Here is a 15,500-nt window from a genome sequence, read left to right on the forward strand (position 1 = left end):
ATATCCTGGAGGGACTGTGGGGTTCAGCAGCTCCTGAGGACATCTGGAGAAAACATGGACCTGACAATGTCCAGGTTGGTTCACTCTCCTGCCACCTGTTTGTCCTCTCATGGGCGGTCTTTGCATCTCTCAGTGTCCCAGACCCTTCTATTCTTTGGCTTTCATGTGGGTGCGGGTCCCAGACTTGCAATGTGCTGTTACAATAGCTTGGTTTGCTCTCCTGCCAACCATATGCTCCCTTCTGCACTTTCAGTCTTCTCTTAGGGTCCCAGAACCTCTAACTCTCTTGTTTTCATATGGGTGTGGGTCCCGGACTTACACTCTATGGATGCAATAGCTTGGTGTGGATCCAAGGCCCTCCCACACGCTTGTTCCTTTTGCTCCGCGACACCTCCCGCACCTTTAGCATCTTCAGCTCTGCCCGCGTATCTGTCCCTCTGGTGCATGTCTTCTTGACAGAGGTGCTTCCTTCTGGGCTCCGGCAGTGTTCGGTGGCTTGCTTCGGTCAGCGGCGTCCCTGCCGATCAGTTTCTCTTTGGTATCTCATTGGTGGCCAGTCCGCCAGTCCCTTCTACCTTCGCGGGACAGGGCTTTGCTTCCTGGCGGCTTCCCAGACTTCAGGACACTTAGAGGTTGGCATAGGCAGCGCACAAAGGAGCGCCTCCTCCACTGCCTGCTTTCTCGCTCCTGCTCAGCTCCATGGACAGCGTCTCCTGCTTCAGTTCTCAGTACACCGGGTCAGCGTCTGCCCAGCTTCCTCACTTGAGGACGGCTCTCCCTATCTTGTTTTACCTTTACCTTTTTGTCATTCTCTGGGCCAATCGAATACAGTGAAAGACTAGACTGTTCATTACAGTTCTCTGAAGTAACCATCATACTCCTGATCGTCTTCTTCGTCACAGTAGTCATGGTAGAGCTACATGGGAAGCATTTGGTCTTTCCAGGGTTATTAGTCGGCTCTATCGTATAAAATGGTTAAGCCAGATATTAACACCGTCTGGAGAAAGTGAGGGACAACTTGATTTGGGGAAGGATGGAGGTTGAACTAAGGTGGTGGGATACCACACTCTCTGGGAATGGTTGTCCCTAATCCCATAAGTGGCTTCCTCTCCCATGTGATCCTCCCCTATATACCGCCCCCCCCCCAGGGAGACTATTGAACTGTGGATGCACTGCCTTGGCCCTATGGGAAAGGTCTCCCTTAGGAGCAAAGGGATGAAATCCTCGGATTCGTGACACTTTGCACAGTTCTTCATGGATCAGTGTTTATGCTGGTCTATTATTCACAGCTAGACTCTCACCTTGGCATAGCTGTGCAAAGACCAGTGGTTACGCAGGCCTTTTATTCACAGCTAGACCCTCACCTTGGCATAGCTGTGCAAAGACCAGTGGTTACGCAGGCCTTTTATTCACAGCTAGACTCTCACCTTGGCATAGCTGTGCAAAGACCAGTGGTTACGCAGGCCTTTTATTCACAGCTAGACTCTCACCTTGGCATTACTGTGCAAAGACCAGAGGTTACGCAGGCCTTTTATTCACAGCTAGACTCTCCCCTCTGCATAGCTGTGCAAATTCCAGTGGTTACGCAGGCCTTTTATTCACAGCTAGACTCTCACCTTTGCATAGCTGCGTAAAGACCAGTGGTTACGCAGGCCTTTTATTCACAGCTAGACTCTCACCTTGGCATAGCTGTGCAAAGACCAGTGGTTACGCAGGCCTTTTATTCACAGCTAGACTCTCACCTTGGCATTACTGTGCAAAGACCAGAGGTTACGCAGGCCTTTTATTCACAGCTAGACTCTCCCCTCTGCATAGCTGTGCAAATTCCAGTGGTTATGCAGGCCTTTTATTCACAGCTAAACTCTCCCCTCTGCATAGCTGTGCAAAGACCAGTGGTTACGCAGACATTTTATTCACAGCTAGACTCTCACCTTGGCATAGCTGCGCAAAGACCAGTGGTTACGCAGTCATTTTATTCACAGCTAGACTCTCACCTTTGCATAGCTGCGTAAAGACCAGTGGTTACGCAGGCCTTTTATTCACAGCTAGACTCTCACCTTGGTATAGCTGTGCAAAGACCAGTGGTTACGCAGGCCTTTTATTCACAGCTAGACTCTCACCTTGGCATTACTGTGCAAAGACCAGAGGTTACGCAGGCCTTTTATTCACAGCTAGACTCTCCCCTCTGCATAGCTGTGCAAATTCCAGTGGTTATGCAGGCCTTTTATTCACAGCTAAACTCTCCCCTCTGCATAGCTGTGCAAAGACCAGTGGTTACGCAGACATTTTATTCACAGCTAGACTCTCACCTCGGCATAGCTGCGCAAAGACCAGTGGTTACGCAGTCATTTTATTCACAGCTAGACTCTCACCTTGGCATAGCTGCGCAAAGACCAGTGGTTACGCAGGCCTTTTATTCACAGCTAGACTCTCACCTTGGTATAGCTGTGCAAAGACCAGTGGTTACGCAGGCCTTTTATTCACAGCTAGACTCTCACCTTGGCATTACTGTGCAAATTCCAGTGGTTATGCAGGCCTTTTATTCACAGCTAAACTCTCCCCTCTGCATAGCTGTGCAAAGACCAGTGGTTACGCAGACATTTTATTCACAGCTAGACTCTCACCTCGGCATAGCTGCGCAAAGACCAGTGGTTACGCAGTCATTTTATTCACAGCTAGACTCTCACCTTGGCATAGCTGCGCAAAGACCAGTGGTTACGCAGGCCTTTTATTCACAGCTAGACTCTCACCTTGGCATAGCTGCGCAAAGACCAGTGGTTACACAGGCATTTTATTCACAGCTAGACTCTCACCTTGGCAGAGCTGCGCAAAGACCAGTGGTTACGCAGTCATTTTATTCACAACTAGACTCTCACCTTGGCATAGCTGCGCAAAGACCAGTGGTTACACAGGCCTTTTATTCACAGCTAGACTCTCACCTTGGCATAGCTGCTCAAAGACCAGTGGTTACGCAGGCCTTTTATTCACAGCTAGACTCTCACCTTTGCATAGCTGTGTAAAGACCAGTGGTTACGCAGGCCTTTTATTCACAGCTAGACTCTCACCTTTGCATAGCTGTGCTGAGACCAGTGGTTACGCAGGCCTTGTATTCACAGCCAGACTATCACCTTTGCATAGCTGTGCTGAGACCAGTGGTTACGCAGGCCTTTTATTCAACCCAACCAAAAACCCACCAAAAACTTGCAAACCGCACACCCATCTCTAATCATACTACAAACCCAATACCTGCAAACAACAAACAATTCAGACACTGGAAGCCACCCATAGGGACACAACAAGCCCAGTGCCCATAACAAAGCTCACATACACAGACGCCAGTAACTCCTAGATCTGGACGCATGAACAGAAAAGCACAAACTCTATCCTATCCCTCTCTCCCTCACTAACCAACCCCAGCCACCATTCCTACAGAGCCACGTGAGCACCTGGAGGCCATTCAAATGGCAGCTCTGCTTGGTATAAATCAACACAGCATAACAGCTAGACTCTCACCTATGCATAGTACTTCATGGATTAGTGCTTATGCTGGTCCATTATTCACATCTAGACTCTCACCTTTGCATAGAGCTTCATGGATCAGTGCTTATGCTGGTCTATTATTCACAGCTCGCCTTTGCATAGCTGTGTAGAGACCAGCGCTGACGCAGGCCTGTTATTCACAGCTAAACTCTCACCTTTGCATAGCTATACAGAGACCAGTGCTTATGCTGGCCTGCTCTTCACAGCTAGATGCTCGCCTTTGCATAGCTTTGCAGAGACAAGTGCTTATGCTGGCCTACTATACACAGCTAGATGCTCGCCTTTGCATAGCTGTGCAGATACCAGTGCTTATGCTGGCCTGCTATTCACAGCTAGATGCTCGCCTTTGCATAGCTGTGCAGATACCAGTGCTTATGCTGGCCTGCTATTCACAGCTAGATGCTCGCCTTTGCATAGCTGTGTAGAGACCAGCGCTTATGCAGGCCTGTTATTCACAGTAAGACTCTCACCATTGCATAGCTGTGCAGAGACCAGTGCTTATGCTGGCCTACTATACACAGCTAGATGCTCGCCTTTGCATAGCTGTGCAGATACCAGTGCTTATGCTGGCCTGCTCTTCACAGCTAGATGCTCGCCTTTGCATAGCTGTGCAGATACCAGTGCTTATGCTGGCCTGCTATTCACAGCTAGATGCTCGACTTTGCATAGCTGTGCAGATACCAGTGCTTATGCTGGCCTGCTATTCACAGCTAGATGCTCGCCTTTGCATACCTTTGCAGATACCAGTGCTTATGCTGGCCTGCTATTCACAGCTAGATGCTCGCCTTTGCATAGCTGTGTAGAGACCAGCGCTTATGCAGGCCTGTTATTCACAGTAAGACTATCACCATTGCATAGCTTTGCAGAGACCAGTGCTTATGCAGGCCTGCTATTCACAGCTAGATGTTCACCTCTGCATAGCTGTGCAGATACCAGTGCTTATGCTGGTCTGTTATTCACAACTAGACTCTCACTGTTGCATATCTGTGCATAGACTAGTGCTTCTGCAGGCCTGTTATTTAAAGCTAGAATATCATTGTTGCATTGCTGTGCAGAGATCAGTGCTTATGCTGGTCTTTTATTCACAGCTCGACTCTCATCTTTGCATAGCGTTGCAGAGACCAGTGCTTCTGCAGGCTTCTTATTCACAGTTAGACTCTCACCTTTTCATAGTACTTTATGAATCAGTGCTTATGCTGGTCCATTATTTATTTCCGTCTTTTCCTTCCCCTCCCGCCTGCCAACCTCCTTTTTCCTTTATTTATTTCCCCCCTGTGTTCATCGTGCTGCCCCTTTCCCTCCCACTCCCTCGCCTTTTCCCGGCCACCAGCAGTGTGATTGGGAGCTTTCTCCAGGAACTAGTCCTCTTTACGGAGAGCCCCAGGGCAGCCTTGCCGTGCAGCCGTCAGCTAAGGGCCAGAGACAAAGGGCAGCTCCCTCATGAGCAGCTCCACTCCGTGTTTGCATGTGTTCCCCTGGGATGCCTGACGCAGACCACCTACAGCGGCGGATCAAGTAAGTTTAGTGTGGGCGGGGAGTGCAGCCATTACTGCACTTCAGTAAAACCCCTCCACTCCTATTACCTAATATCATATAGCTACATGCATTTAGGCTAAGTGTGTAATGTGGCCATATTTTGCAATTACCCTGTGTAAGGCAGCCATATTCTGCATTTACCCTAATTGCGTAAGGCAGCCACATTCTGCATTTACCCGAATTGTGTAAGGTAGCCATATTCTGCATTTATGTTACGTTATGTTACTTTGCATTTATATAGCGCCTTATATACCATTGGTATGGTCTGAAGGCGCTGGTAGGTTGAACGCCCTTGGGAACCGAAGTTCAGGTCAGTTGAGAGAGTAAAGAGAGTCAAAGGGTGCGTGTGAGCACCGGATATGTGTGCAGCTGGTGAGGTACTCGTGTAATTGCTGCTTCTTAGCAGTAGGTGTGGTGGATGAGAGATCAAGAGTATGTGTTTATTCTGGCAGGAATTATCCCGACCGATTGAGGCTGCGTTAGGCCTGAGGAGAACGCCTGGCTGGGGGGTGAGTAACCAGCAGTGTTTAGTTAGAGTGATGGGCAGTATGAGACAGATGTTGGTATGAGAACAGTTATACCGAATGGTGTCATAGTATCTCTGTGTTCTAGTTGACTGGTGGTGTAAAGAAGAGAGTAAGCGTATGGTGGGTTACATGCTCTTCAGACGTTCTATGCGTTCCAAACCTTTCCATGAAAGTTGCACACTTCTATGCACTCTAGACCGCTCCATGCACTCCAGTCCGCTCCATGCATTCCAGTCTGCTCCATGCACTCTAGTCTGCTCGACGCACTCCAGTCCGCTCCTACGCACTCCAGTCCGCTCCTACGCACTCCAGTCCGCTCCACGCGCTCCAATATGCTCCACGCGCTCCAATCCGTTCCACGCACTCCAATCCGTTCCACGCACTCCAATCCGTTCAATGCATTCCGATCCATCCAGAGTATTTCTAAGTTGTTTTATGCACTTGATCTATGTATTTCATCCATACCACGTACTTAATCCGATCCATCCACATATTTCACCCCTTTCATCCACATATTTCATCCGTTTCATCTACATACGTCACTCGTTCCATTCACATATGTCACTGGTTCTTATCCACATACATCACCCGTCTCAACAACATACGTCACCTGTTCCATCCACATAATCACTCGTTCTATCTACAAACGTCGCCCATTGTATCCACAAACTTCACCCGATCCGTCCGCTCAAGGCACTCAATGGTTATACGTAGTCATCCGCTCTACGCACTCATCCGCTCTATGTACTCATCCGCTCTAGGCACTCATCTGCTCTAGACACTCATCAGCTCTGCAAGCTCTACACGCTCATCTGCTCTGTGCACTCGTATGTTTTACACACTCATCAGCTCTACGCACTCATCAGCTCTACGCACTCATCCGCCCTACGCACTTGTCTGGTCTATGCACTCATCCACTCATGGCAGACATCTTGCTTTATGTCCTCTCGCACTCTACGCATTCACCCACACTATGCACTCACCTGCTCTACGCACTCACACGCTCTCATGTACCCCTCCGCCCTCACGCACCCTCCGGTCTCACGCACTCATTCGCTCTTACGGACTCATCTGCTCCATTCACTCGTCTGCTCTATTCACTAGTCCATTCTACATATTCATCCATTCTACACATTCCATCGTTTTTAGACACTCCTCCGTTCTACACACTCTTCCGCTCTGCGGCCTCTTCTGTGCACTCTTCCGCTCTGCTGTGCACTCTCCCGCTCTGTGCATTCTTCCACTCTGCACACCTATCACGCTCTATACACTCATCCGCTCTATACACTCATCTGTTCTATATACTCATTCACTCTGTACATTCATCTCTTCTATGGGTTTCTGCATTCTACACACTCCTCCGCACTTACGCACTCATCCGCCCTCCGGTCCGCTCCATGCATCCCAGTCTGCTCCACGCACTCGAGTCCGTTCCACACACTCCAGTCCGGTTCCACATACTCCAATCTGCTCCACGCATTCCAATTCGTTCCACGCACTCCAATCCGTTCCACGCACTCCAATCTGTTCAATGTATTCCGATCCGTCCAGAGTATTTCTAAATTGTTTTATGCACTCGATCTACGTATTTCATCTGTACCATGTACTTAATCCGATCCATCCACATATTTCACCCCTTTCACCCATATATTTCATCCGTTTCATTGACATACGTCACTCGTTACATTTGCATATGTCACCGGTTCTTATCCACATACATCGCCTGTCCCAACAACACCTGTTCCATCCGCATCCATCACTCGTTCTATCTAAAAACGTCACCCATTGCATCCACAAACTTCACCTGTTCCGTCCGCTCAAGGCACTCAACGGTTCTATGTAGTCATCCGCTCTACGCACTCATCCGCTCTATGTACTCATCCACTCTGCAAGCTCTACGCACTCATCTGCTCTATGCACCCATCTGTTCTATGCACTCATCCACCCTATGCACTCATCCGCCCTACGCACTCATCCGCCCTATGCACCGTCCGCCCTACGCACCCGTCCGCCCTACGCACCCGTCCGCCCTACGCACTCGTCTGCTCTATGCACTTGTCCGCTCTATGCACTCATCCGCTCACAGCAGGCATCTGCTTTATGTCCTCTCGCGCTCTACGCATTCACCCACACTATGCACTCACCCGCTCTACGCACTTACCTGCTCTACGCACTCACAAGCTCTCATGTACCCTCCGCTCTCACGCACCCTCTGTTCTCACACACTCATTTGCTCTTACGCACTCATCTGTTCCATTCACTCATCTGCTCTATTCACTAGTCCGTTCTACGCATTCATCCACTCTACACATTCCATGTGCATTCATCCACTCTACACATTCCATTATTTTTACACACTCCTCCGTTCTACACACTCTTCCGCTCTGCAGCCTCTTCTGTGCACTCTTCCACTCTGCGCACTCTCCCGCTCTGTGCATTCTTCCGCTCTGCGCACCTATCACGCTCTATACACTCATCTGTTCTATATACTCATCCGTTCTATATACTCATCCGCTCTGTACATTCATCTGTTCTATGCGTTTCTGCATTCTACACACTCCTCCGTCCTACACACTCGTCTGCTCTACACACTCATCTGCTCTACACATTCGTCTGCTCTACACTTGTCCCCCTGCACATTCGTCTGCTCTATGCACGTCTGCATTCTACACACTCCTCCATACTTAAGTACTAATCGGCTTTACACACTCGTCTGCTCTACGGACTTGTCCGCTCTACAGTCGTCCGCTCAGCGCATTCGTCTGCTCTATGAACTCCTCCACATTTATGCACTCATCCGCTCCATACACTCATCTGCTCTACGCATTCGTCCGTTCTACCCCCATCCGGTCAACACATTCATCCACACAACATACTCATACGTTCTATACACTCATCCGGTCAGCACGTTCATCTGCTCAACGCATTAATCCCTTCTCATCTCTTCCATTGCACTCATCCCTTCCGTTGCACTTGTCTCTTCCGTTGCACTCATTACAGTCTTTTGTATTCATATTTCCATCCTCTTCTCTTATTCATTTCGCCCATTTTGTTCATTTGTCCATTGCATTCATTACATCCATTTCATTAATTAAAATCTGATTACTGTTTTGGCACGATTTATTCTTTTTATCCGCTTCACTGCTTTGATCTACTACAGTCGTTTTATTCCGTTTGTCATTTTAGTTTACATTTGCGGTTATTAGTTGTTGCTTTCTCGCCTGGATCTTGATGTTGTATTGTTATCTGTCTTATTGTTATTCAAGATCTAGTAGTTTGTTGGGATGGTGTCATTCAGGTGCTGTTATTCATACTAAGTTTGGGTTAGTTTGCGTACGTGTTGGTCTTTAGGGGAAGAGCCAAGTTTTTATTAGTTTGCGGAAAGACATTAGATCTTCAGTTAGACGGATGTGGGGTGGAAGTGCGTTCCACAGCGTGGGGGCCAAGGTTGAGAATGATGATCCGCCTAACCTGAGTGAGTTTGTTTTAGGTATTACTAGGAGGCCGGCTGAGCTTGATCTTAGAGTACGTGGAGGGTGATAGGGTTTTAGCTTGTCTTGCAGATATTGAGGTCCGGTTTTATGCACTGCTCGATGAGAAATGCATAAGGTTTTGAAAGTCACCCTTCGGGCCACTGGAAGCCAGTGGAGAGTTTTAAGGGCTGGGGATATGTGGTCTCTCGCGCCGAGCGCTAGAAGTAGTTTGGCAGCAGCTTTTTGTGCTCTTTGAAGTTTATTCAGTTGGTAAGCGTGGACTCCAAGATAGAGGGGGTTAGCGTAGTCCAGTCTTGATATAACAATTGATTGGACCGCAGAGAGTCTGTTGGGGAAGGAGAGATATGGAAATATGCACCTAAGAGTTTTAAGGTGGTAGTGGCAGGACTTTGAGCTGTTGTTGACTTGACGCAAGAGTGTTAGGTCAGAGTTGAGGGTGCATTCAAGGTTTTTTACTGAGTTAGAGGGAGTCGGTGAGTTGCCCATGGCAGGTGGCCAGGGTAGTGGGTGTGGAAGAAGTTCGGAGTTGCCACATACCATGATTTCGGTTTTGGAGGGGTTTAACAAGAGGTGGCTTTGGGTCATCCAGAGCTCTATGTCGAGGAGGCAGGAGGCGAGGTCAGGTCGGTGGTTGGGTTTTCAGTTCAAGAGTTTTTGAATTAGTTGAATGTCATCGGCGTAGTTGTAAAATAGGATGTTGTGTGAGCGAATTATTGGTGGGAGGGTGATCAAGTAGAGATTGAACAGGAGGGCAGATAGGCATGCTCCTTGTGGAACTCCCGTATCGACTGGTCGGGTTTGGGAGGAGTAGGTGGAGAGTATCGTTATTTGGTACCTATCCTTGAGGAATGAGGCTATCCATTTGAGAGCGGTTCCACGAATTCCTAGGGAGTGGAGGCGGTCAAGGAGGATTGAGTGATTGATTGTGTCGAAGGCAGCGGATAGGTCGAGAAGGATCAATGTGGTGCATCCTGCAGAGTCTGCCGTGATTTTAAGGTCATCCCAGATTGAGGTTAGGGTGGTTTCAGTTCCGTGCCGGGCTCTGAAACCTGATTGTGTGGGTTCAAGTAGATTGTTGGCTTCGACAAAGGCATTTAGTTGGGTGTAGGTGGTTCGGTCAATGAGTTTGGCAAGGAACCTAGTGTTTGAGATGTAGCGGTAGTTTTTGGGCTCGAGAGGGTCGAGGGAAGGTTTTTTTATTAGAGGTTTGACATGAACCGTTTTGAATGCATCGGGAAAAATACCAGCGGAAAGGGAGTCATTTATGATGGATCTTGCGTGTTCTCCTGCGCAGGTAGAGGCCAATATTTCTTTGAGGGTTGTGGCCGGGCAAGGGTCTAGCGGAGAGCCGGATGGTTTGTGGGCAAAGAGAAGTTTGAGAAATTGGTCGGGTGATATTGGACTAAAGGAGTCGAACGTTGGTTGCGCAGCGGTCGCAGGCGGTGGGTTGGCCGGTATGGGGGGTGGGTTGCCTGGTGGATGTAGGAGAGCCAGTTTGGTGGTTAGTGCATTAGTTCTCTCGAGAGCCGTGGCGTAAAAGTGGAGAAAGAGTGAGTCGCACAGTGATTGTGAGGGGGTCAGGACGGTGGTAGTGCATGCCGGTTTGGTGAATTCGTTGATGTTTTTGTGAAGTTCTTTGCTGGGGTTTTTGCAGTTTAGGATCCGGGAGTTGTAGTCTGCTTTTTTTGCTTTCTGGATTTTGGCCTTGTACTAATGAAGGTGTCGGGCCAAAGTGGCTCTGCTCTCTTGGGTTTTGTCTTTCTGCCACTTGCGTTCTAGGTATTTATATAGTTGTTTAGTGGTCTTCAAATCAGGTGTGAACCATCTAGAGAAGAGGCCACGGCAGGTGCTGGTTTGCAAGAGGGTGTGAGCCGCATTACTGAGGTGTTAAGCCATGCGTCGAAGGCGTCGGGGGTTAGTTGTTTATTGAGTTGGCAGATAGGTGGAGGAGACTGGAGGAGTGCGTCAGCTAAGTCAGGAACGATTTTTAGTTTTTTCCAGCATTTGTGTAGATTCAGAGGTTCAGGTTCGAGTACGGGAAGCGGGTCAGGTGAGCGAATGGCGAAAGAAACAATGAAGTGGTCGGACCAGATGATAGGGGTGGGGGGGTTTAGATGTATCAGGTTCTGGGAGCTAAATATGGCATCAAGAGTGTGTCCTTTATAGTGAGTCGGACCGTTTATGTGGGGTTGGAGGTTAATTGCGTCTAGACCGTCAACCAGAGAGTGAGTCATGGGGTTGGTGGGGATGTCAAGCCATATGTTGGAGTCTCCAAGAAGGGTGAGGTTGGAGTGGTTTAGTTGAAGGGTGGCAATAGAGTCGCAGAGGTTGTTTGAGAATTGACTATCGTAGCCAGGGGGTCTGTAGATTATTAGGAAACTGTGTGAAAACGACGGGCAGAAGGATAGTTTGACGAGGAGTGATTCGCAGGAAGGAATGGAAGGTTGGTTGTCTATGATTGAGGCGTGGAAGTGAGACTTGAAGACGAATGCTATTCCCCATCCTCCAGAGGGTTGGTTCAGTGGGATGAGGGAGTAGTCAGGGGGGAAGGCTTCATTGGCGATTGGGGCGAAGTCGTCAGAGAGCCAGGTCTTGGTGATGAAAACCAGGTCTGGTTTGTCAGAGGCGAGGAGGTCAAAGATGCTGTGTCTGTTTTTTGCTACGGATCGGGCATTGAATAGGATGCAGGACACTTCTGTAGGTGAGGTTGGTGTTGGAGCTGCAGCGGAGGGGGGCTAGGACGGAGAGGGTGGAAACTGGAGAGGGGTGGGGAGGGTGATGATCGGTGGGAAGAGTGGGCGAGCAGAGAGGTTGGCGGGTTTCGGGAGGGAGTGGATGGATGCGTGTGTTAGGGTGATTGGGTTTGGCCTGGGGGATTTGGAGGTGGGGTGTGTGCGATTAGGAGTTTCAGTTGCGGTCGGTGAGAAAACGAGGGAGAGGGGTTTCAGGAAGGGTGAGGCAAGGGGGGATGGTGGTGAATGGGGGAATGAAGTGGTGAGACGAGACAGGGGAGGTGATGAGTGCTGAGAGATTGAGGGGGACCAGGTACGTTTCCTCTCTAGTGTCTTTGTTGCGATTGGTGTGTGTGAGAGGGTAGGGGAGTCAGAGGGGGAGAGGGATGAGGCTTCTGTTCTTGCTAGGGCTAGGCATGCGGTTTTCAGGGAGGGGAATGGGTGTGGTCGGAGGGGGATGATTGTGGGGTTTAGTGGGAAAAGCGGGGGTGCATGATTGCAGGGCATGGAGTGCCAGGTATGATGGTGAGGGGAGTGGGCATGATCAACGTAGGTTGGTTGGAGGTGGGATTCGGGGGAGCAGTGGTTTTAGGGTGGTTGGCTCACCATCGTGCTCCTCTGGCTTGGTGTTTGGAAAGGGGATGAGTAGGGGATGTGAAGGAGGGTGGGATGATTTGGGAAGGAGGAGATGGGGGGCAAGGCTGACCGGCGAGTGAAGGCGGTCTACGTTTTCCGGCCGACCTTGGTGGATTGGGTGCACTCATGGTTAGTAGCTGCTATTAAGTGTTGTTTCAGGTGCAACTTACACTTTATGATGGACTTTATAAGTTCAGCTATATCCCTGGGTGAGATTAGTCTTGGTTTCTGGGTTCCACAAAGCTGAGTGATATTATTCGCTTATTCTAGGTTTTAGTGTACTAATTGTAACTAGGATGAAGATATTAGGTTGTTTTGGAGTGTAGCTACACCTTAGGATAAGCTGTTAAGGCGGCCTATTCAGTTGCGACTACAGCACAGTTACGCTGTTGGGTTGACTTTCTTGTAGCAAGAAGGAATACAGGTAAGCTATTAGGGAGAGATTGAATGTAGCAAAGGAATGCTTTTGGGTGGACTTTTAAGTGGAGGTTAGGAGGACTTTCTAATTGGGGTTTAGTGGGAAAGTTTAGTGGAGTTTAGGAGGACTTTCTAATGGTAGTTTTAAATTCAATTAGGGCACGCTATTAGGCACATTTCTACATTTGAGTTTTTTACAGATCGCATATTAGGGATGCTTCTATATGTGACCAATAACTCAACGCTAAAGGTCCCACTTTTGCACAGAGAGGGATATTGTGTACACAGAGAGGATAATAGGTACCCTTCCAAGTTTAGCTTTGCGAAGAGAGGCTATTAGGCACGCTTCTAAATTCAAGTGCGCATGCTATTAGGCACACTTATAAATTCAATTTTTTTTCACAGGGGGGATATTAGACTATTAGGGACACTTCTAAATTCTACATTACATAGTGATGATAGTAGATACGCTTCTAAATTAAACTTTGCAAAGAAGGATATTAGAGACACTTTGTCAGTTCAACTAGGGCACGCAATTAGGCACACTTCTAACTTCAACTTTGCACAGAGAGGATGTTTGGAACACTTCTAAGTTAAACTTTGCGCAGAGAGGATACTTGGCACACTTCAGGATTCAATTTAGCACAGAGAAGCTATTAGGCACGCTTCTAAATTCAAGTGCGCATGCTATTAGGTGCACTTCTAAATGCAACTTTACACAGGGAGGATATCGGGTGCAGGCACTTCTAGATTCAAGTCTTGCACAGGGAGGCTTTTGGGCATACTTCTAAGATTAATTTTCTCAGAGGGGCTATTGGGCACACATCTAAATTCACCAGGCCACGCTATTAGTCAGACTTCTAAAATCAGCCAGAGGACAGAGAGGCTATTGGGCACACTTCTAAAATGAACTTTCACAGGGAGGCTATTGGGCACACTTCTAATGCAACTTTTCACAGGGAGGCTTATTGGGCACACTTCTAATGCAACTTTTCACAGGGAGGCTATTGGGCACACTTCAAATGCAACTTTTCACGGGGAGGCTATTAGGCACACTGTTAGATTCAACTTTTGACAGGGGGGCTGTTGGGCACACTTCTAAATTCACCAGGGCACGCTATTAGTTAGAATTCTAAAATCAGCTACAGGACAGAGTGGCTATTGGGCACACTTCTAATTTTAACTTTCACAGAGATGCTATTGGGCACACTTCTAAATTCACGAGGGCACGCTGTTAGTCAGACTTCTAAAATCATCTAGAGGACAGAGAGGCTATTGGGCGCACTTCTAAAATTACCTTTCACAGAGCGGCTATTGGGCACACTTCTACTTCAACTTTCATAGAGATGCTATTGGGCACACTTCTAAATTCAACTTTCGCAGAGAGGCTATTGGGCGCACTTCTAAATTCAACTTTCGCAGAGAGGCTATTGGGCGCACTTCTAAATTCAACTTTCGCAGAGAGGCTATTGGGCGCACTTCTAATTTCAACTTTCACAGAGCGGCTATTGGGCACACTTCTAGATTCAACTTTCACAGAGTGGCTATTGGGCACACTTCTATTTCAACTTTCACAGAGTGGCTATTGGGCACACTTCTAAATTCGCCAGGGCACGCTATTAGTCAGAATTCTAACATCAGCTAGAGGACAGAGAGGCTATTGGACACACTTCTAAAATGAACTTTCACAGAGATGCTATTTGGTACACTTATACTTCAATAATGTATGATAGCCATATTCGGCATTTAGCCTAATTGTGTAAGGTAGCCACATTCTGCATCCAGGCTAATTGTGTAAGGTGGCCATATCCTGAATTTACCCTAACTGTGTAGGGTAGCCATATCCTGAATTTACCCTAACTGTGTAGGGTAGCCATATCCTGAATTTACCCTAACTGTGTAGGGTAGCCATATTCTGCATTTAGCCTAATTGTGTAAGGCAGCCTTATTCAGCATTTGGCCTATTTGTGTACGGTCGCCATATTCTGCCTTTAGTCTAATTGTCTAAGGCAGACTTATTCAGCATTTGGCCTATTTGTGTACGGTCGCCATATTCTGCCTTTAGTCTAATTGTCTAAGGCAGCCTTATTCAGCATTTGGCCTATTTGTGTACGGTCGCCATATTCTGCCTTTAGTCTAATTGTCTAAGGCAGCCTTATTCAGCATTTGGCCTATTTGTGTACGGTCGCCATATTCTGCATTTAGCCTAATTTGTGTAAGGTCGCCATATTCTGCATTTAGCCTAATTTGTGTAAGGTCGCCATATTCTGCATTTAGCCTAATTTGTGTACGGTCGCCATATTCTGCCTTTAGTCTAATTGTTTAAGGCAGCCTTATTCAGCATTTGGCCTATTTGTGTACAGTCGCCATATTCTGCATTTAGCCTAATCATATAAGGTAGCAACATATTACATACAGTTTTCTAAAAATCAATCACTCAAAGTCTGCTCTATGTATTTTAGGCTATGTTCCCCTTTAAACCTAGGTGTCTCCTAAATGTGTTCATAGTACATCTTTCTATGTATTTTAGGCCCTGCTCCCCTTTTAAATCTAGGCGTTTTCCTGATTTTATGCACATTACATCTCTCTATGTATTTTAGGGCCGGCTCTCCTTTTGA

At 47.8% G+C, this 15,500-nt stretch overlaps 1 protein-coding gene across 1 annotated transcript in view; it reads right to left on the bottom strand.

Moving 5' to 3' along the window:
- Positions 1–15,500, bottom strand: part of TTC6 (tetratricopeptide repeat domain 6) — a 1,171,050-nt gene that overhangs the window by 499,472 nt on the left and 656,078 nt on the right. The gene's annotated exons all lie outside the window — the stretch shown is intronic.

This window comes from Ambystoma mexicanum, chromosome 14, assembly GCF_040938575.1.
Source record: "Ambystoma mexicanum isolate Mex_15411 chromosome 14, UKY_AmexF1_1, whole genome shotgun sequence".
NCBI lineage: Eukaryota > Metazoa > Chordata > Amphibia > Caudata > Ambystomatidae > Ambystoma > Ambystoma mexicanum.